This window comes from Pundamilia nyererei, unplaced genomic scaffold, assembly GCF_000239375.1.
Source record: "Pundamilia nyererei isolate P.nyererei 1_Seehausen unplaced genomic scaffold, PunNye1.0 scaffold00014, whole genome shotgun sequence".
Lineage (NCBI taxonomy): Eukaryota > Metazoa > Chordata > Actinopteri > Cichliformes > Cichlidae > Pundamilia > Pundamilia nyererei.
Window position 1 is genome coordinate 5,271,866 of NW_005187415.1, and position 24,353 is coordinate 5,296,218.

Genomic DNA, 24,353 nt, shown 5'->3' on the forward strand with positions numbered 1-24,353 from the left:
GTGGACAGTATGTAATCCTACAGAATCACAAGTTAGAGATGCACTTATACTATCTTATTACTTAGAACATATAGCTTATTAAGTACTCACAAGCTATGAATAGTTATTAAGATGTAGGTGCACACACATCTAACACAGAAATGGTCTCATTGGATACCAAACAACTTACTCTCTTCAGTGTCTCCAGAGGGACAGGCTACAGTGTAATTAGGTCTTGTTTGGTCAGGAGTTTCATTGGAAGCTTGGGAATTGTCTCAAGCAAAACCACAACTTCTCACAGAAGACAAGAAGGAGAAGTATTGATAATATCATCTAAAAGCCAGAAAACAACAAGAAGTAGGAATAATTGAAAACTGATTTTAGTGTGGAAAACTAATGGCAGCAATTGTTACTAGCCAGATTTTGGCTTACAAGTATATCAGTATATTTTTCAAATATTTATATTTTTAAATGTCCACTTTTTTTGCTTGTGGCTGGTTTTCCTTTTAAAATATATATTAAAGTGTTTAAACAGGTTATAACGCTGTATTTGGTTTAGTTGTAGTTGATACAACTAAATTAATTCGTTCCCGAGGGTCTTTCGTAAGTCGAAAATTTTCGTAAGTCGAAGCACCCATCGCGCCTTTTGAGTGAACGATAGGCTATAGGCTAATTGCTAACTGCAACAACAATACGTCGTTCAAGTGGAACAGCGAAGCGCAAGTACGAAAGCCAAGGGGGTCGTCACATGATTCAGTAGGCATTGTGGGCATTGTAGGCATTCTGGGCTCAGCCAATCAGAGCCAGCGGATTTCGTTACGTGGGCATTTTGCCATAACATGGGCAGAAATATTGCCATTGTACAGACACATGAAGGAGCCACAGCTTAACCTTAAGTGCATGGGTGAAAGGTGTGCTCCTTGGATAAAGGTGTGTAGTTGAGAAATCATGGCTGGTAGTCAAGTGAAGAAAGGCACTAAAAATGTTTATCTCAAAGCACAGCAGGAGGGTTTGAAATGGCAAGTTCTAGTCAGGAAGGCCAGCAAATATCTTAGAGGTTAAAAGGGCTTTCTTGGCCTGAGTGAAACATAAAGCACTTTCCCCCAGGCACACATCTCTGCTTCAAACAGCTTCGCCAGTCAAGTTCTTATGGCTAGGTTACAGAAGGTCCTAAAGCAGAGGAGAAGGGTTTAACAAAGGGAGAAAAATCGCACCAGTGTTTTGAATGATCTGCAAAACAAATTCTTCGTGTTTTTTGTCTTGAACCTACAATGACTGAAACAACAGGAAATCCACGACATAAGAATATGTTACGTGCAGCTTATTTAATAAAATCAAAGTGATTTAAAGCTCTGGTTATTTTCATGGAGAGAAAAGATTATGTGTTTCAGAAGATGTTCTTAAGATTAGAAATACATGTAAATTAAAGTTTACTGCTTTGAAATCCTGATGACCCAAAATCTGACCCTGAACACGTTAGAATCGTTAGTGCCAAAAGGCCACTAAAAAGGCATAAAATTCAATTTAATTAATACAAGGTTTTTGATTAGGTTGCAGTATGTTGTGTTATGATGTCCAATAATGCCACACACATGGTGGTATCCTCATGCAATAGTGTTGTGTTACATGCAATGGTTGTAGTGTGAATAACTGTCACTGCAAGGAAGGTACCTAATCTCATTATATTCCATGTATTTTTAATGACAATAAAGATCAATTCAATTCAGTATGCAGGCCAGAGGTTACACTTAATTTAAGTAAAGTTTAGGTATTAAACTTTTCTAATTAAAATTCTGTCATTAGCAGAATGCTGGATTGCCAGTAAAGAGTATTTTGAAATGATTTTCATAATGATATAGATAGGCAAGAAAGGAGAATCGCTAAAATGAAATTGCTAATAAAGCTTGTTTAAAATGGTTTAGTGGTAACCTTCTATGTTTGACCTTACATAAAGGTAGACCTAGGACTTTATTTGTAAAGATGTTTTAAAGATATATACTTAAATGTAGTTTAGGTATATGATGAGCATATGATGAGGGAAGAAGTGCTTAGGTCATTTCATAGATATCGACAAGATCAGAGACGGTGTAAAGAAGATTAAAACCACATAGCTTTTTGAATAGGCTAAACAGGGGATTGATAAACAAAACCAAATATGTGGTTTCATTTAGTGGTAGTGTGTCACCATAGGCTTAGATGCATTCGCTACCCAAACTGCAAAATTTCTTCATACCCTGCAAGAAAATGAACTAGATCAAACATATTTAAAGTGTAGACATTTAAATTGATCTTAATTAAATGAGATTATGGTCATTATGAATACATGTGTTGCAATAATATCACTGAATTAATTTCCTAAGTGTCAGCACGACAGTGAGAGAGAGAAAAAGAGGGAGAGAGAGAATAAAATGGATTATCTTGGTGTAGTGGCACCTGGCCATTATGGCATACATTTTTATAATTCTGTGCTTCCAGTGTGTGTAGTAGCTCAACTGATTCTAGAAGCAAACATTCATTAAGAGACTATGTTAACCCTTTAAGACCTACCATAGAACCAAGTCCGCCAGAGCTTATATTATATTTTTACATGTTGTAGTGCCATTTTTGGGAGCATTTCAAGTTGCTATACATCAATACAACCATTATAGCCCAAATTTTAATAATATGTATGCATTAAGTGCATAGTAATTAGATAAATTGCAAAAAAGTGCAATAAACTACAAAAAAGTTGAAAATCGTTTTTGTTTTTTTAACACATATTTCTAGAAATTTAAGAGGCCTATCCCTCAAAACTGTAAAAACAAAAAAGTTGCACAAAATAGTTTCCCACCACAGGAAATTTAGTTTGAGTGTCTTCATAGTTTTATTTTTGAAATACACCAATTTCTATATAATGCAGGAAAAACGAAAATAAATATTATAATGCAAATTTGCAAAAAAACAGTATATGCATCAAAATAAACTATTTCCAGCAGTGCAATTAGACTTCTAAGCATCCCAGAAACGATACAGAAAGTCATAAACATAACTTTTAAAAACACCAGTATAGGCTTACAAGGCCCTGAAATGAAGACATGCGATCATTCGCGCTGACGTCTATTCCAAAGTAGGAAGTGTTACAAACAGCTGATCGGATCGGCAAAGCGCGTTTCTGGAATATTATGTTTTTGTCGTTGCAAGCACTTTTTATGTAATTTTTGCAAAGCTATATGTGGAAGGAAACCGTGACCTAGGACAAGCTGATGGCATAAGATAAGTACAACTCCTCCGGTTTCATATGCAAAAATATTATTATAGCATTTATTTGAGTAGTTATTTAAAGTAGTTATTTAAAGCCAGAATCTAACTTAACTTACAATGAATGGTGATTAGGAGAATCACTTTAGGTATAGAATCATTACTCAAATCTGTTTGCCTACTTCCCCTCAAAATCCATCCATCCATCCATCCATCCATTGATGTGGGGGTTCCCATTTTTAACAAGAGGGGACCGGAAAGTATGCACCAACTATAAGGGGATTACACTCCTCATTCTACCCTGGAAAGTCTATGCCAGGGTGCTGGAGAGTCCATCTCTTAGTCTAACCTCAGATACAGCAGGAAAAATCCCCTCAAAATAAGATTTTAAAAAGCTTTGTTTTCTTTCATATAATTCTACCACTAGCTATATTCAATTTATTCTTTAAAACCTTGTTTCTTTTAGGTAATGCCTCTGTTGGCACCTACCAAAACAGGGACATAGACATGACAGGCTCACTGCAACAAGTAGGGAGGCCAAAAGAAGAGCTACTGCAGCAGAAACTGCTTAATGGCAGAAGGTGTTGGAACATCCAGTGTATGCTACCATCTAACTATCGCCCTTAGAATTGGGCAGGGCAATAATATTCTCTCTCAGTGGACTTTAGCAGCAGGACTTCCTGCTAATTTGTTTGGCTCTGATACCACAGGACAACTTTCGAGTGTTGCCCATTTCCATGTTCTATTGACACAAATCGACAAACCCAAGATGGATTTAATTATTTAGCTAATGATTGTGTGTTTGTGCTGAGGGTTATGGATAATGTACTCTTATATAATAAAATCTGAGTGAAGTTTTAAGAGAAATGGGCATAGGCAGAGCCACAGTCCCTAAAGTTTTGGTTTCTGTCTGCCTTGAAAGTTTTTCTGAATCAATTTATAGAAGAATGAAGTCTTTAAAAATAAAATTTCCCATCCCCACCCAAGAACATGTTTCATGCTGCTGTAAATGACTTTGTTAATAGACTAATAAAAGGTAATCCTCAAAGCATGATAGGTATATTAACTTTTGGCATTAAATGGCCCAGTGAGCTTCACTGCTTGTAGGCTTAATCTATAAGAGCTTTCAGATCTTCTCTCTGGATACTTGATCTCCTTTATTAAACATAAAGCCAGGTCAGGAGTCAAAGCAATAATCTCGACAACATATTGTTTCTGTCTACTGCAATAAGATAAGTCCTAGAGTAACTGATCAGTTCCTTCTCAGGATTTTGCCTACTAAGATGCTGAAAATCAAGATTAACAATGATGATTGGATCCACAATCTTTAAGAGTCTGCATAACACCGCATTTCTCTGAGCTACTGCTTCAGATCACTTCCATTTCCTTTGAGCTTGCTTTGTCAACACTCCAATATTCCTGGTGGGGTACTTCAATACACAACTTCTGACCCTCTGCACTGTACTCCAATATCCTACACCATAGTATCAAGTGTATTCTATATTTTTTGTAAAACAGAACTAAATTCTAAATCTCGATGTTATATTGAATATACTGAATAAGGGAAACAATATAACAGAGACATACAGGCCACTGTGTCACGTTAGTTTAAGCAAAAAAACCTGAACTGCCTTCCTATTCTAACTATTCTAGCTCTCTTCCATGACCCTTTCTGTCTCACTGTCAGAAAAAGAAATCTCACTTCCCCTGCCAATCCAAACCACCCTTGTGACAAGTATTTCCAGAGCTGTGCAGCCTGTGAATATGCAACCTTCTGGAACCCAGTGGAAATTTCCAGAAGCTCACCCGGACCGTGATATATGTCAAGTGATACAGGAAATTAATATGAATATTTTTAAAATAGGAATATTTTAAAGCAGAGATATGTTGAAGGTATACCAAAAATCATGATACTGGTATAACTGTATGCGTTGTTTTATGTTGTTATTATGTTGTTATTATGTTGGTGTCTTTGTTTTACCTTGTTTTTCAGTCAATTATATTTTATTTCATTTTGTATTTGTTTTTATGTTTTATATATGTGTTTTATACAGTGTAGTTACATAAAAGAGTGATTTACAAAATAAACTGCTTATTAAAACATGCATTTCATATGAATACATTTAAACAGTCCCACTGTGCCTAAAAATCTGACATTTACTGTATAAAACATGGTTAGAAAATTATGAACATATTAATTGTTTGGTTGTATTTATTTAATAATAAGTATTTTTGTTTTACTGAGAGTAAACTTCTAATCAAATTGTTAGAAAATACAGCTATTTTGTCTTCCTGTAATGTAGAGTGATATGTATTTAACATATTACCTTTCAATTACAAGATGAACACTTTCATCAGGGCTATGGAAATTATGAACTTGTCAGCATGTTAAGGCTACAAAGAAATAATCAGTGGAATTTACCACTATGTAAACAATGTAACAAAATATAATTTGCACTTGTAGATTCTCTGAAATGTTATGGAGCTGATGAGCCTATCTTCAGAGGTTGTGGATGGTCCATAGAGTGTTCAGTATTGTAGGACAGTGATGGCTTTTGTGACAATTTTTCCTTTAGAAAAGTACATTTAAATGCAACTTTCAGTGTTGGTGGTTGCTTTGAAATTTAGCCTGGCCTCGTATCCATGCTTGTAAAGTGAAAATCAAGGCTTGCACACACATCCATCCCCGGTTGAATTTACTGTCCCCTATTCATAAACAAATGAAGTTTAAGAAGCTCAACAATAAATTGTATCAGTAAACATTATACCTGTCTTTTTAGTATGTTTATCTTTGTTTGTGAGCACATCAACAGTGTTCGCTTAGTGCTGTGTCAGTACAGCCGTAGAGTCTGTAGCAAAGCTGTTGGGGAGTATATGTCAGCATGACTGTGCAATCAGGGCCCTATTTAACCTAGGAAGCTGGTCTTCAGCACATAGGCTGTGTAGCAGCCTTGTGCCACTTAAAGGGGATTTAATCAAAGTAAACCTATTGGACAGCCATGCTTAATTGCACTGAGCTGTGGCGCAGAACTTCCCAAATTAGCCTTCACATGGCTGCAGGGGTTTGATGGAGAAGTTTTTCATTTGTGGGGCTATTCCATGTTAATTTAATCAGTTCGTTTTTTTATTTCCACACCTCACTTTTATTGATTCATCTTCCACTAGAAGATAAATCAATATTCCAAAGGCACCCAAATGTTACAGCAAGGCTTTTAAAGCTGCGAGTGCTTTTAACAAGGGTGTGGGCAAGTTTACATGTCTAAAATCCTCACCTAAATTATAGAGCAAGTTTAGAGGTTTAAAATGACTAGGTTGGGCATGTTACGCATCTGTCATGTCACTTATGGAAAAAGATATGTACATGCTTATTAGGACAAATATATTTTGAACATTTCACACAAATTGTGGCTGACAGACACCACAAAAATGGAAAGACTGAAAGTGATTGTTTATGCCAAGATACATTGCTTCTAGACAACAGGCTTGTGTGGAGATGTGTGCGGTCTATATTAGCAGAAATATGGCCTTTTAATGTGGATTCTGAACAAAAACACGAAAATTGGCATATTTTCAAAATTAAATTAAATGAATGGATGGAAATTTTAATGGAATTTACTACTCTTTTATTCCTGGGAACAAAGTTGGTTTGTCTCTAAATCTGACTAGTAACTTAATAAATCAAAAACTAAGAAACTTGTGGAATTTATGTTACTATCATATCAGGATCTCCGGTGTTCCCTATTTTTAAACCATATGATCCTGTGCAGTTAAAATCCCAAGCTTTTTAAAAATCATTATGAACATGTTGAGTTTTCCGGTGTAGACATTGCTACTGACTATACCACAGCCTCTGAGCATCTCAGTCGGTAGCTTATCACTTGAGGACCATCAATGACTTCCTTAGACCTGCGATGGCTACACCTCATCATGTGTGATGCAGAAGGCATTAAAGTTCTCCTACTGTATACACAATAGTCACAAACAAGCGCCAAAAACCAGTTTCCCTCTAAAATTGCCTTCTTCATGTCTTCCTTGCCTCAGTCCTTTTTCCCACCCACATCTCTTTCACACAGTTTTCATTCCTTTCATCTATGTGTGTGTGTCTGTGGATGGTTCAGTCAGTAATGGGATTGAGAAGATTATGCTTGGGCCATTGTTGTAATGTCCATGTTTTACAAATCTCTCCCTCCTCAGAAACTCTAATGCCAGTTGCCACATAAAGAATATGAAATGATGCAGCTTTTACAGTGAACACTTCATCCCTCTTTTCTTCACTGTCTGCCATTCTTTTCTCTTTCCAGACGCCAAAGTCTAAACAGTCTAATCAAGTTTACAATCTGCTGCACAAATCAATGCACAAGCTGTGACAAGCACACCAGAATCCAAATCTTTATGTGGCCTCTCATTTTCTTTATTTAAGGATTTGAACAATGACACAATTTTTGTAGTTTGTTCTGCTCTGCACCCCAACATTGGATTTTAAGTACATTCTTTCAGCTATGGCCAGATGAGGACTGATTTCTTATTATCCCATGACAAAGATCCAGAGTTGATTCCAAGTGTTGTACTTGGTAAGCATTTCTTGGACTCTTAATATGAAATCTAGGAGGCTGAAACACCATAATAAAAACACCAGAATAAAAGTATCATAGAGATGGAAAAACATTTAACCACTGGTTACACTCAAGAACAAGAAGGCCAGATTAGACTAAAACAGCCTGGTCAGTTCTGAAATAAATACATAAATAAAATAAAATCTTTGGAAAGATGAAACAATTGAGGATCTGAAGCATGCCCCAATATCTGCCAAACACAATGGAGGTAATAGTGGCATTTGGCATGTATGGCTGGCAGTGGCACAGGGACACTAGCGTTTATGTGACGATTGAGAGAAGTAGGATGAATTCTGAAGTGTAGAAGGTTATACTCTGTGCTCAGATTAAGCCAAATGCTGCAAAACTGATTGGACAGTGCTTCCCAGTGCAAACAGATAATGACCCGAGAGTTTCTCAAGGCGAAGAATGCGATATTCCTTAATGGTCAAATCAGTCACTTGATCTCAACCTAACAGAGCATGTTTTTCACTTACTCAAGATAAAACCGAATGCAGAGAGACCCAAAAAAACAAGCAGCAACTGAAGGTCAGTGCAGGACAGCCCTGGAAGAAAGTCTAAAGAGAAGAAACAGTATTTTGTTATGTCTGTGGGTTCTAGGCTTCAGACAGTTATTGACTGAAAAGCATTTTAACTATCTATTTAAAACAGTCGTATGCACATAATGTAAAATAAATGATCACTTCCAGTAAAGTGCTGAACAAATGTAACAAATTAACAATACTGATATTTAACACATTCCTAAAATATTTGTGTGTTCTTGTTTTTATGACAGGTGATGTAATAAATTTAAGCACTGTATCTGTTTAATAAGAAAAAAAAACATTTGGCTTTAGTGGGCAATAGAAATGTAGGATGAGCAAACATAACAAAAATGTAAGATAATGATAATTAGATATGGTATTTCTACTTTATCGCATTAAAAATACGAGCAGGAGAAAGTCTGGTTGGTGATTTGGTTAATTAAGGAACAGGTAAAGGTTTGTAAACACAAGGTAGTTGTGACAGGGCTCTGTCTAACAACAGGGAGTTTTCAGGGTCCATCGAATAGACAGAGGAGAAAATGTTGGGCAGATTTATGTATCTGGGACAGAAAACTGTAGGATGAGGTGGGGTCTTCGACTTAAGGAACGTCATTAGTTATAATTATCAAATGCTAAAGTTTAATATAGTATGAAAAATGTGGTTAGTCACAGATTACTTATGTAATAAGTGTAAATTTGTACAGTAAGTTCCATAATGCTTAACTGCAGCCTTTATGAAGGCTATGTATTCAAATGGACAACTCGGGCCATTTTCCAACCATATTTTATGCATTTTATGTAAAAATGTTACATCTTTTGTAAAAGCAGCTTTAGCAATAATGTGTAGCATGAAAAATTAATGATGCCCGAGAGAATGTTGAGAGCTTCTCTTTTAGTTTTGTAGTGGTGTAATCCAAAAAAACTTTTGACATATAGTTGTCCCTTACACAAGCTATTCACTTGCATTCAGCTACATCCCAAATGTATTTGTTATTCTAAATATCTCTGCACATGTGACTGAATGCTGAGCTGGAAGGGTGACTGGGAATGAAACTTTCTATAATTTCTTAAAGATGTCAAACGTAGCCATGGGTTTTGACCTTTCAGTGTAGACATTCGAAACAACTCACAAGCTGTGATAGATAAATAGAATAGAATAGCCCTGTTGTACATGTAAAATGAAATTGTAGGAAAAGTTACGTAGATTAATATATATGGTCCAATAGTAGGCATAGAAAGGGTATCTTTGAAGCACAGTTATTAACACAAATACCACTAAGAATTTGTTAAACAGTGGTAATTGAGAATCACACAGAGCCTTGTTAAACTTATTAAAGTGAAACGATTCATGAGGCTCTTGTGGGCTGTATGGTTCATGCTACAGTAGAGAGAACTCTTTATCTTTTACATTTTACTTCTTCAAACATGAGACCCAACGTACTTAAAAATTTCTACATAACACCCTGTGGGTATTTGAAATTATTCTTTTCAGCGGTGTTCAGTTTTTGTCAAAGAAGTCAAATGAAACAGTGAGCATTGGCATTTCAATCGAGCTCTGATTTCTGATAGTGTTTATAAGAATATTTTCTTACCATCAGCACTGAGATATCTGGAAGAAAAAGATAAAACATCTCTGGTTACTAGAGCAGGGCGATATGACCAAAAATATTTATCACGATATACTGTAGATTTGAAAATTTGCGATAACGATATAACTTACGATATAATTGACACTAGACAAGATACTTTACAACTCCACAACTTTATTCGTGCAAAAAAAAATAAAAAATCAAGGTATTTTCAATTAAATGAGCACCTGTTTTTTATGTGCATTAAAGTTATATAAAAATTTAACAGTGCAAATGCAAATTCCTTGCTGACAGTTTAACCAAAAGGCATTTCCAGTGGAAATTGGCCAACATATCCTCAGCATAACATGTATAATATCCACAAAACTTAAAAAGAGGCTATACACACACAATATAGTAATATTATGTTGAAGCACAATACGTATCACTCCGCGAGGCACCTGCCTACGCTCCGACAATCCATCAAGCGGTGTGGGTTTGTAGCTTAGCAAAGTCGTACTAAAACATTTGACAGATTTTCCAGCGCCGTGTACCACATAAAATTGTTTCAAGGTCAGTAAACACAACCAGAATTCATACATAAGGCACACGGGATTATAAGGGGCACTGTCGATTTTCAGAAAAATCGAAGGATTGATTTTAAGTGTGCCGTATTTTCCAAAAAACACAGTAATAACGACGGCCCGCTAGCATGCGCTACCAAAAATAGTGCTTTGTTGTGTATCTGATGGACGAAAGCTAAACCAGTTCCACACCACTGAAGTTGCAGCATTTTTACAAACCAATTCTGGTTCATCCGTTTTATTCAACAATCCGCTTTCGCCTTTCTCATTCTCTGTCGCCGGCACGCTTTTTCCGCCATGTGCGTAGAAAACAAAGGCACTGCGCATGCGCGTTTTACCCATATTCTATCGCAATATTTCATTTTCCTATCATTGCCCGACATTACACAGGTATTACCATGAACGGTATGATATGGCCCAGCCCTACTGGTTACAATCTACTCTCATTTTCACAAACGGCATGAGCTGATTTATGAGAGCTCTTGGAGAAATAGTTGAGTTGGCCAAGTCTGGCCTGCTGTTATTTTTCCACTCAGGCTGCTTTGGTGGCCAAAATAGACGCTTCCTCTCGTATTTTCTTTTTTTTCTTTTTTTTTGCAACAATGAACTAAAATCCAAAATCCCCCATAAGCAGAATTTGTAGAGCCTGAAAACAGAGCCCGGTGGAGCCTCAGACCTGTGCTGAATTACAATAGTGAAAGGTTATTATGGATTTTTTCCCCCCTCCAGTGATGCCAGAAACAGCAGCTTTAACAAAACAGGTTGGCAGTTTGGAGCAGAGAATTCTGTTGTGTGTTTTGTCCGCTTTTGTTTCCATTATTAACCCTAATTTAAGTGATAATTGTCCTTTTCTGCTTCTGGAGGGAAATCGTTTATCACTGCTTTCTCGACCGTGCCAGAATAAGATTTTTTTTTCTTTCAGCTTCTCCAAGCAATGCTTAAGTTGTGAAAAGCAACATTTTCTTTATGCACATGTTCATCCTGGCCTACAGTTACTGCCAAAAGTGGAGGGTGAAATTTCATTTTGTTTTGGGGGCATGCACAAATGGCTGCCTATCATAGCAGAAGGAATAAGAGAGAATTCTCTATGGACTTGGATCTGAATACTTTTTTTATCAGGATGATGAAGGCCAGATTGAAAATTGATTACAACTTGTACAGCACAACAACAAATGTAGAAGAATTCAAAAGCAGATGGTGCTTTGGTGTAGAAAATGACCTGATGTCTGGACTCATTTCAGGTTCATTTCTTTTGCTTTTTGAAAACGCTCTAAGAAAATAAAGAGGTTTTAAAAATTCTAATTCTCAAGCTCTCTCTATCTCACACACCTCCGTACATTTCCACTCTTCCAGATAGTAACCTGATGGATGAATGGCTGAGGATAAAGCACCACACATCTGCTCTGTATCACAGTCTCAGCGGGATGTGGAGCACTTGTGCATAAAGACATTACACAGCTTGTCCTTGCTGAGATAAATTACTACCTGTGTGCACACAAACCATGTCCCCTCTCCTTTATGCAGACAAACACCTACGAGGATACAGGAACACTGTTGAGAAATAAAACTGCATCGCAGAGGGAGCTCCCTGCTGACTTCTGTCCTCACCTCAAGTTTTACATTTACATTATCCTACACTTCTCTTTTACAACCTCAATCTTAGTTTTCCACAGAGCCTAAAAAAAAGAATTCACCCTCTGGTTTGTGGATAGTGGTACAGACCAGTATTGGATAGCTGCCAGAAAAGTGAATTCATAAACTGTGGGTGAGTAACGGTGTTTTGCTCCTGTAAGCACATTCTCCTTGCACTCGCTGTAAAAATGCATTTTGTTTGCCGACATGACAGCTTCTGATTCCAAACAAAAGGGAAAAAAAGAAAAAGAGGAAGGTATTTACATAAATTCTGTCAGAAAATGTAAAACTCTTTTTAACTTCTCTCGAATTGTCCCAAAACTAAAAACAAACGGGTTTCATTATAAACGTCATGCTTTTCTGCTGTTTTGAAAATGTGCTGTATGAGTTCTTACAATAAAATAAAGAGGATTTAATGCTTAGGTACTCTTTGAAATCCTCAAGACGAAGTGCATTGTGCATGGACAAATAGGCATAAACTGTAGAAGGCAATGCTACACGTAGTGCAATGAGAATCTTGGCTGCATCTTGTAATGTCATATTCCAGTGTTTTCCCTGTTTAGCAGCGCTTTCCAAAGTTAGAGTGGCGCCAGTAAGGTTTGTCTAGGCTCTAAGCCCCGCTATTTCACTCAGTATTTTATATTTTCGCAGCAGCACAGTGGCATGGTGTTTAGCACTGTGTGACCAGGAGATATGTTACCTCACAGAAGGTTTTGAGTTCAATTCCACCATCAGGCTGTTGTCTTTCTGGGTCGTGTTTGCGTGGGTCCACTCCAGGTACTCTGGCTTTCTCCCACTGCCCAACGACATGCAGATAGTGGGAATAGGTTAATTGGAAGGCTCCCGCTACTCTGAAAAGGATGAGCAGAAGAATGAATGGATTTCATGTTTTGCCAAAACAATGGCAATAAAGTATGCTGCATTAACTACAAGAGGATTCTGTTTAAAGTGTACCCTGAGATGTAAAAAATAACTTCTGCTGAATTATTTCAATACTGAAGAAAAATATATAGAATGCTTTAAAGCAGATTTTTTTTGAGTTTGTGATTGACAGGAATAACAAAGTAGTCAAAAAATGTCAGAGAAAGTCTAAAAATAAGTGCTTCACGCATATTGTATCCTCTTTGTTTGCAGCTTTCTGAATTATGGCTTTTCTGACTGTTGGTAACTGCAGAGCTTTCTAAGGTTGCTAAATTACTGCCGTCATGAACTGTATTACAGCTGCTGCTACAGATGATGATTGCGTTGGTACTAAGTGGGTCAAATCCACTGGTCCAACCACAATAACAAACTACTTTTTTTAGAATACCTGCACCTGAATTTTTTACCTGATGGATCGTCTTTGCATCACCTCTCTCGCTCTTTCTTCCTCCCCCTCAGTTCTTCACCTCAGAGTCTGAAAGACTAAGCTTCATGGCTTCTGTGTGGAAATGATGCACAGGTACACATCCATGTGATTTAAAATACTCATTTGGCTGAGTGGCACAAAAAATGAGCACTTAAGACAAGTTTTTATAAATTCACTGTGTTTGCTAATACTGTACACCTGTGGCAGTCTGCTACAGTATACGTTCGCAAATGCTCAGGAACAGAGTCCTATTTCATGAGCCAGTTAGTTCAGTCTTTTTCAGGCTCAGAGTTAGGATGTCGTTGTTGTGCAGCATGGAGTTGTACCATAAATCCTGCTCTGTCCCTGACAAAATCCCCCTGGATCATATTCTGTTTTGGACTTCCACTGTCTGTCTCCTCAAAAGCCTCAAGATTTTTCAGAGATTAACTACAGGCCAGTGTAGTCACTTTCGGTGTGTGGTGGGTGTATGTGTGCATCACACTAATAAATGATTGATCCTGTGTGCACGTGTATGTGCGTGTGCGTGTCTTCAGTTTTCCCCAGAATTGTTTATCTGGTCTACTTCAGACTTGGCAAGTGTTTTTCTGGAGACCCAGAGAAGTGTTGTGTCAGGTTCTTTGGATGAGCCTAAAAAGAAAAACATGAAATCGCAGTCACCGTTTTTGTGGCAGTCAATCAGCTTATTTGACGCCATCAATTATGACAAAGATATCTTTCTAAAATACCCATGAGTTGACACTCAGAGAACAAGCTAAAGCAAATAAAGCTAAACATGTTCATCTACTGTGTGGAATCATCAATAATGTGATGCTCTGTAAGCACTGCAAACTAGAAAGTGATAATCACCAGTGCAAATGCATAAGGACTTGAAGAAAAGCATCCAAGACTGCAGCAACAGACAGAACCATGTTTGCTTTTGTTTCAACCCAAGCAGGATATATGAGGATTATCAGCACACAGGACCAGTTGGACCATTCCAATCATGTCCTAGTGTAGTTAATGCAAAGAGTTCTGGGTCACGTGAGCAATAAGGAAGTGGCAAAATGAGCATGGGAGTCATGCACTGCAATGAATTCATGTCAAGTTTGTCAGTTGCATAGCATGAAGGACTGTGTAGTTGTGTAGTGCGAAACTGTTTTAAGAGTAAAACGTGCCCGTCATCACAGCTCAATGCATGTTTCATCTGCTTAAGTCACTTTGCAAAACATACACGCTTCATGCAAATCTGTCACCTTACATTTCTGTCTCTTTCCCCTTCCTAGCTCCCTGTCTCGTTTGTTTGTTCATATTATCTCATTAGCTTGTCCACCGTTAGTCAATCAATCTCCCTCTCATTGGACCACTACTCTTTGGGTGAAGCCCATTAGTTCCTGAGTCCTTCACTGCCTCTGTTTCCAATGCTCACAGTCTATTCACTGCCTGTCACTATCAGTTCTTATAGATGCATGTGGGTGTGCGTGGGTGTGTTTGTGTCCATATGTATTACACAATTACTGTTTGCCCTTGCATGCACGTGCATCTGGGGTAATGCTTTCTGAAGGCATAACCAAAGTTCAACTGCAAACTTAACACAGTTGATGAAGCGTAAATGAGCTTCATCATGATGAGCGAAGGTCACAATGAACACAGCCAACAAAGCACACAAACCCACACACTTACATACATCGAGTCCTAGCTCACAATTGCCTTTTTCTGTTGTGACATATTCACGAGTGAAAGTGGAACAAGGATCACATCAGGAAAAGAACACATGAGGCCGCAATCCTAAAATCAAAAAAGTCATCAGATCAACAAATATTTTCATTAAATATTTCCAGGTCGAAGTGTCTACTGAGGCTGTCCTCTTTTTAAAATGCTTGCGTCCTATTTTACTTAATAGAAAAGAGACTCCCCAAAACAATCAGTGGCTATTCTCAGCCTCTCAGGGTTATTTATTAGCATTTTGATGCTCAGTTACTTAGCATTTAAGCAAAATTTTTGAAAATTCTCAGAATGTCCTGAATGCTACATACTTGAGCATCCAGGACATTCAGAAAAGAGTTACTCTCATATTTCATTGTGGACATTAAGCTTAGGATCAGGACTTTTCATAGCGAGTGATCCAGATTGCAGCAACATATAAATAACTAACCTTGTGTTGTGGCTGAATCATTTCAGAAGTTCTCTTGCCTGAAGTTTGACCTGTTTTTGCTATCTTTTTCCTACAATATAGCTTTTGCCAGTCTGGAACTCTCAAAATAAACTTGTATTGACTTAAGCCTCATCCCTTCATCTTCCATGCTAATGTGTCTATATTAGCCTAATCCCAGCTCAGTAGCTAGCTACCAGATAGTGTACAATTATTTCTCAGCTAACCTGACTTCACTAACCATGCAAACATTGCTGCTATTTTATTATCCATCTTTTTTTTAAATTTTGATGTTATAGCACAGTTCTACCATTTAATTTTTCTAGAAATATGATCAGAGCGTGTTATGTCATTTTTAAAAGGTAAAAGTTTTAACTCCACTAAATCTTATATGTCCTTGTTTTCTTGGATGTCTGGTCATTAAACTTAATTACACCTGGGAGAACAGCCACACTGATCATTTTATTGGAGCTGAAAGAATTTGGACCATATTAAACTCTCAGTGTTTCTACAATGTTTATTTGATATTGGAAACTGAAACAGGTTTTGGACCTGGAAACGGCTAATGATGTCAGGTTTAATGAGCGGATGCTGGGGGACTTCCTGCGATATGATAGATAAACTGAGCATTTCTTCTCTACTCACCTCTTTCCACCTCCCATGTGGTTATGTACCACTGCTGCATGTCATTAAACTTTTCTTCTCTTTCTCCTCAGCAGCAGATGGCTGTCCCTCCATTAAGCTTTTCCTTTTTTTTCTGCTGGTCCCTTGCTGTTAAAAGGGGGTGTTACGAACTTGCATGTTCATGTGTTTGTTTTTATGTTAAATCAGCTGTGCCAGGGCCCTGCTCCGATTGGTGCGTGGATACACCGCCCCAACGTGACTGGTCCCAGCTGGAGGACCCACCCATTAAAAGGAGGCTGGAGTGCTACAGCGGGAGAGGTTCTCGTGTTTCTCCTCATGACCCAGCAGTGTAACTGTGGCAGCCGCTGGCTACAGTGCGGCTTAAAAGTTGTGGAAGTGGAGTGGGTAGGGGTGAGCTGCCGTTTCTTTTGATCACCCGTTTTTTCTTGTTTTGAATTAGTTAAGGAGGTCAGACGCTGTCTTTATTTTTGGACTTTGTTTTGGTAAGGTCAGGGGTGCGGGATTTGTGTAGATTTGTTTTTGTTTATTATTTTGGCCTTGGCTCACCCTGAAGTGTTGACAGGACAGATGAAGCAAAACTAAGCACACTGAACACAGGGTGAGAAACTGTCAAAATAAAACAGGAAGTACAAACACTAAGACCATGACTAAGATGTGAACTTGACAGCGCGACCGATGAATAAATACACAAAGACATGACTGACTGGGGGAGAGAAAGAAAACACAAAAGATGATAACTATAACTTGCCTAACCTAATAAAGAACACAGACTAGAAACAAAGAGAAACTAACACAATCAAACAAGAAGTCATGAACTGGAAATAGAGATAATGAAACTCAGGGGCACTTAGGACAAAAGAGCTCCATCAAAAATTCTTCTTAACTTAGATTGATCAAAAAAAAAAAAAAGACAACTTATAGAGCAGGAGAACAGACTATAATGCAAAGATACCGAAAACAGAATGAGAAAAAAAACCCAAACCTCTTACAAAGTCAAAACCCTTGGTTAATTGAGTTTTGATTGGGAAACAACCTTATTGTGAATCAGCCTATTTTCTCTATGCATAACATTGGGAGAAGGTTTATTTAAAAATATCCGCATACTGTTGAAGAATGTAAACAGATAAATTCAAAAGTAAGTAAATAAATACAAATTTGTCACATGGTTTTCTTTTGATCTCATACACACTGCAGCCTTCTGCTGTGTTACTAGCTATTTCAGGCAGAACACTGTAAAAATGCTACATCAGACAAATTGATTTTCTTTTTCTTGTTCACCTAGCTTACCCTCACTTCACTGCCTTCTGGTCCCATTGTAACCATGGTTGAGGCTCTAGCATGGTTCAGTCCCCTGAGATGGATAACAAAGGCTATCTATCTGCAGATAGAGTCTGGCCTTTTGAGAACACTTTAACACCTGCATGGTCTCTTCAGGTAGCTCAGATTGGTTATGATACACTAGATTTTTTTTTCTATTTACTTTTTTTTTTTGCGCAGTGCTGAAATGTTGTGTTTACAACATGGAGTGCATATGATGGAGATGACAGCTGAGAGTTTAGGTGGCATTACATGTGTCCAAATTGGTGGATCTGCATCAGCCCTGCTACCTCGGTTAGTGCTTTCACCAGGACAGAGAATAGACGTCCTTGTCAACACTGATAGGCAGAGCCATGTTGAGTTGACAGCAGTAGCAGCATACACAGCAAGCGTGTGTTTGTTTGCCATGTCTCTGTAATGCCACGGCACAGAGGTTGATGGGGTAGCAGTCTGTGTCAATGAAATGTGTGTGGCTATACCTGTCTTCTGTTTTTGTGTCCCTTTGTTTTCCTCTGCTCTCTTTCTTTTCTCTTTCTCTCCTTGTTGAACGGAGAAATCGTTTCTTTCTCTCCCCTATCTGCCTACTGTCTGAACTGAATTATGTCACAGAAATGCATTAAGATTCAGTTTCACTGTCCTTCTCTAACTTCCACTCACTGACAGAGAGCAACTGGAGTGAAAATCTCTGCTTTCTTTCATTGTTTCTTTCTTCGTATTCCTTCGCCTCTTTCTCTTACTGCAGGGTCTCACTTTCTGACAAGAAGGAAATGCAACATTGAGTGCACTCAAGACCTGTATCAAGGGAGGGTGTCGGAGAAGACAGAGAGACAGAATCAGCTTGGCACAGGCAGACAGGAAGATAATGAGAATAGATGGCAGCAGACGACCGTCAGCATCCACCTATACACACAAACGCGCACAGACACAAACACAGAGGAGAAAGATGATAATCAGGTGACAATGGATGATAAGTATTTATAGAGTCTTTGTTTCTTTTCCGTCTTGTTGTGTGAGCCTTGAACCTCTTCAGTGAGTTTCCCACTCTTCTGCAGTGAAAATCAAATTTGGCAGCCATACACTGCCGTATATTGCATTGGAATAATTTATGAGGCGCAGAAACATTGTGTTGGTCCTACTGAAGAAAATGTGTTGCTGAAATGCCCATTTGCTGGTAATGCTACACTGTACCCATTGAGTCTGTTTGTCATTATTAACCAATTGAGAATCGCAACTGCTGCAAGCGGGAGGTGTGTGCAGACAAGCTGAAAGCCTGGATACTGTTGTTACACTAACACATGGAGTTTTAATATGAATACATTACATTACATATACAACATATTAATATATTAGTGGTTAGAGGGAATGCTGTCAGTGGTTTCACTTTTTCCTTTCTGGGGCTTTGTGTGACTAGTTTTCTGTAATACTGGTGTCTGGGAGCTGACTCACAGTTCAGTGCACAGCAAGTAGGGATGGATACCAAAAGCCTAGGTGATGGGGCACAGTCATACTTGGCTCAAAGCACAGTTCTGAATAAATGGTAGTATTTGATAATAAAGACTATGATTTATGGTGTAATTTTCCTAAGTTTTCCACGTACTTTTTCTGAATTTCAGGTATAATTTTCATTACAAAAAAGACACTTACAGCTAGGTGCAAGTAGAACAGGGGACTAACAATCAGATTTCTTTTTTTCTGTTTTTGGTACAAAATGAGAAATAATTATACTGATTTTGAAGAAGTCAGCAAAAGAGTTTTTTGACAAGGGATTAAAATGGCAGGGAGCTTTACAGATGTAAAGGTTAAAGATGTCTACATAACTGGAAATGGTTTAAGGATATATTGTAACATAAAAGTAATATATCAAATTAACGTGAATGCTGGCTATAAGCTGACAGAAAATAAATCACTATTATCTCTAATGATTTTACCACTTATAAATGTCTTTAATAAAACAGAAAGAACTGATAGGAGTTTGATCAGGAACAGGAATAACAGACAGTATTACCCGTAAAGTAGTTGTATCCAATCTGAATCCTCAGTGTTTTTGTAGATGATAACCATAACCTCAAATCTTGGCCATGATGTCACAGATAGCACCTTTTCACTGGGCCCCTCAGACAAGAATGATCAAACACATTGAGCTTGTTGTTTTTGTTAAGAACAACAGGAAATGCTAGATGGACTCAGGGTGATGTCATAAATCCGTTCAATCAGAAAGTCATCTTCCTTCCAAAGTTCTAACATAATAATCCTATGATCAGTTGCCACACTGCCGCATATCAAACATGGTGGTGGCATATACTTCCTCTATTCCTGCTTTCTCTTTCTTTGTTTGACTGCCTGACAACTCATTTCAGTTTTTTGTTTGTTTGTTTGTTTTTGGTTTGGTTTGGTTGGTTGTTTTAAATTGCAATCACTTGTTGGTGATCCCCCGGCATCCTCTGGTCACTAGGTAAAAGTGTGTATTGTCCAACGGGTTGGTGAATGGTTGCTTGAGGTTACTGGCTGTTGCTAGGTGAAAATGGTTGCAAAGAAGGAGCTGCACTATAAAGCTCCTTGTACTTTCTTTGGTCACATGAAGCTTGAAAAAATGTGATGCAAACTGAAAACAAAGAACAAAGTAAAGGTTGTGCCTTGTTGTGTTGCAACCAACACATTTCAAAAGGTGGTCCATTTCTGTTTGAAACTTGTAGTTGTACTACCACTTGATGAAGTTTCTGAGTGTTTGCAGACAAGCCGGCATCTTCTTTGTAAACTCCTGGTGACTGAGGCAGCCTGCTAGTTACCTAAGCAATCATAAAAAAGGTTTTTGTTGCTCTCTGAGACCAGTGTTGAACAAATAACTACTAGCAATGACCTGCAACCATTTGCAGATGATACACTTCTCCCTACTGACCAGATTGGTCTCTAAGCCGGCGTGAAAGGACCTTTAGTCATAAATGTTACACCAGCTGCCAAAAACCAGTCTAACTACAATACAATAATATAAATACAGTTAGACCTGAAGTGTGTTTATGTGAGAATTTGTTAAATTTTTTTCAACAATTTTATTAAAATTTAGTGGTTAAGTGGTTTGAGTTTGAATATCTTTAAGTACCTTTATCTTACTATGCAAAGCACCTTAAGGCAACTGTTGTTGTGATTTGGTGCAATATAAATAAATTGAATTGAATTGAACTGAATACAGAAGCATTGCAGTAGTGTTTTTTTAATTTTTAAAAATCATTGATTTGCCTTTAGGCTACTTAACTTTAGGAAAAGATAAATAGCCAGTTTAGATAAGAGTACAACTGACTCTTTTAGCGTCTCCATAGTTTTTTTTTCTAAAGCCAACAGCATAACTGAACCCCCACTGATACTTTTGATTGGTGCAGTTTTTCTTTGCTCACAGCAGTATAGCAGTATCCAAGAAAGCCACAACCCTTAATTTTATTATACTTAACAAAGAATTCTGGCGTTGGCATTCATGACAAAATTGTAGATACAGATTCTCAAACTCACCGCTTGTCTTCTACACCCTACACCCTGATAACAGGGCTGTATGTGTGATGAAGGAAACTATTTTTTCCCCTTTAAGTTTTCCAAGGTGAGCACACTTCACAAAATAGCTGCTGAGGCCTTTGACAACAACTGAGATTGAGTGCACAGCTATCAACATTGTGGCCTTGTGTATGTTTTGGCCTCAGAAATCATTATGAGCTGTTTTCAACTAAAAAATACCTAGAAAGGGATGTGCCCATCTGGATGATACCACCTCTATTAATGTGCTCTACACCTCTGTCCTTAGATAACCATGGATCATTTCTCTCTAGGCACACCGCATGGTATTTAAATTAGTTGATGCGCACGGTGCTTTGTGGTGATTTAAGAACTGCTAAGAGGCATAAAACGGAGCAGAGCTGTGCCCGTGCCTTTTTCTACTCATGCTCTGGTATGCATCATGGTTCTAGAGCAGGGGTGGGCAATCTCAGTCCATGAGAGCCGGTGTCCCTGAAGGTTTTAGATCTCACCCTGGGTCAACACACCTGAATCACATGATTAGTTCGTTACCAGGCCTCTGGAGAACTTCAGGACATGTTGAGAAGCTAATTTAGCCATTTAAATCAGCTGTGTTGGTTCGAGGACACATCTAAAACCCCACGTGGACACATCTAAAGCCCTCGTGGACTGAGATTGCCCACCCCGTTCTAGAGTATTTGAATATTTGAGAATCAGAATAAAAAATGGTAAGTTTTACTCTAAAACAAATAGTATTCCCTTTATGATACACAGTTCACTGTGTTCAAACCAATCAGGGATAAAACCTGGAAATATCCAGTTTATTACATTCGTATTCCAACAGTCAGCAAACATTTACATCACAATCTTAGATTGTAAATTCTGGTCAAATTATATGCGCTTTAATTTTTTCATTTAAAACTAGAATCAACTGTGCTGAATAGACTAATATGGAGTTTAAAATAAAACATTAAAATAAATAGTTAACAGTTATTATCAGGTTTCTAGCAAGTATCAATTTAATATCTTTTTTTTGTTCCTGTTTTAGAATCTATGTTGAACAAAATGAGCAATGCAGAAAATTCATGTTTTAGGGAATTTTCAGGAATCGCTACTGGCCAATTTCTTGGCCAGTTTGTATAATTCTAATGAGCCTGAAAGTCAACGTTTGGTGTGACCACCTTTATTTTTCAGCATGCCTCAACTCTCGCAGGCAGCTTTCTTGTAACTTCTTTAAATACTCTTCAAGAATAGTTTTTCAGGCTTTTTGTTGAACATTCAAAGCTCAAAGGCTGAAAGCCTCATTCAAAGGCTGCTTTTTGTTCTGCTGACGATCTGTTTTAATAATGTTGAGGTCCAGGTTCTGGGGAAGCCAGTGCCTGACTGATGGTGTTCCATTGTGCAATTTTCTATTTAGGTATGCTTTTACTGCATTAGCAGTGTGTTTGGGGCCGTTTTCATGCAAAATAGTCAGTGCCAATCAGCTGCTTTCCAGAATGTATTGCACGGTGAATCAAAATCTGACAGCATTTTTCTGCATTCACATTTTCCACCTGTCTTGACACTGGCTGAAAAGCAGCCACAGAGTCTCCACCATCTTGTTTTTATTGTTTGTTTGTTTTGCAGATGGGTGTAGACACTCACTGTTGTACTTCTTTCCTGACCTCTTCCATACATTTTGGTGATAACTTGAGGCAAACATTTCATCACTCCACAAGATCTGTTGCCCACACAATTTTTCTTTGTTGCAGACTATGGCTCCTTGGAAGGAAAATGTAAAGGAATTGTTATGGTAGTGGTAATTGTGGTTATTCTATAGAACAACATATCACGCTAGAAGCTGGGTCACCAACTCTACCCACTGCAACTATAACCACTTAATTTATTAGCACCTAATGACATAGCAATAAATAGCAACCAAATACTGGAAGAATAAAATGTTAAATACAGGGGGGGAAATGTGGCCTTCAGCGTATTGCTGTGGTACATACTGGGAGGCTTTTTATTAGAGTAAAATACAAGGTTGCCTCATAAAAGTTACAGCTGTAATCATTGTTTTTTTGCTCTTTAACATGTAAATAGCCATTTTCGTTGAAGTACTAACGCATGATCTGATGGTCAGCTACAGTTTACAATAATTCAGTGGATTATGTCCTGATTTTTCATTGTTGGCAAATAAAACATCCTGAGTCATGTTTCCTGTGTAATTTGAAAATTCCTGTGACTCAGCCTCTATCCTTTGATTCTCAAAGCATTGTAAAACCATTCAGCTTGCACCCTTTATGGAAATGCTTTTTTCTTTCTGGGGTCACTTAAAAGAGCCAAGCATAAGCGTCCCTTCAATTGAAAATGAAGAATGATTCCAGTAAGCTCATCCTTGAAAGCAGCAGAAAAAGATGATTTCAAGGAGTATGCGGTCAGGAAAGAGAATAAAATGTCATTTTATAACTTTTTGTGATCAATGTTGAAAGCATTTTAATTTTAATTTAACTAAGTGCACACTGAACATGTGGTCATTTTAAATATCAGGTACCTATTTTCTGTTGTTTAAAAAAATAGTGGCCATGGTGAGAATGCATGTGTGTGCTCGTGTGTTCATGTTGTCATGCATGAAATACACTGAGACAGCGTAATTTATTATTTAAACCAGACTGTAAGAATGTAGGCTTGTGTATGATGTATGTATGTCTCAGAAAGTATGCTCACAGCTACCTGGTGGGCTCTTGTGAGAAAAATGTGCAGGGTTTTATCACCTGAGACTTCAGCTGTGTCCGGAATATCCATGAAAGTGACAGGATGCAAGTACCCAACCCAAGCTGACTGCTTTAAAAAACAAACTGCTGCTCCAAGCATTATTTCTCATATCAATAAAAAGTATTAATTGTCACTTACATAGTAAGTTAATCATAGTAATCATTGGTTAATCATATGGCTTACAGATGATTTATTTGTTCTTTTTTCCTCGTATACAATCGCCTGGTGAACTGGGGAAAAAAAATTATTCGTGTAATGAGTAGAAATGTTGCTAACAAAAAAAAATGCTGATATGCATAAACTGCATTTCTTTAAGTACTCAGTTGTGACTGGTTCTGAAAAGTCTAACCCACATAGAATGCCATGTTTAAATTTAGACTAAAAAGAGGTTAAATTTCTATCGTTAATTGTTTGTGATGGCTACGAGAAGTCAATTTCGTTTATATAACTTCCCCATTTAAAATGTAATAAACCCTCAAAAATATGGATGATGAAGGAAATCACTACTTTGAGTGACAGATGG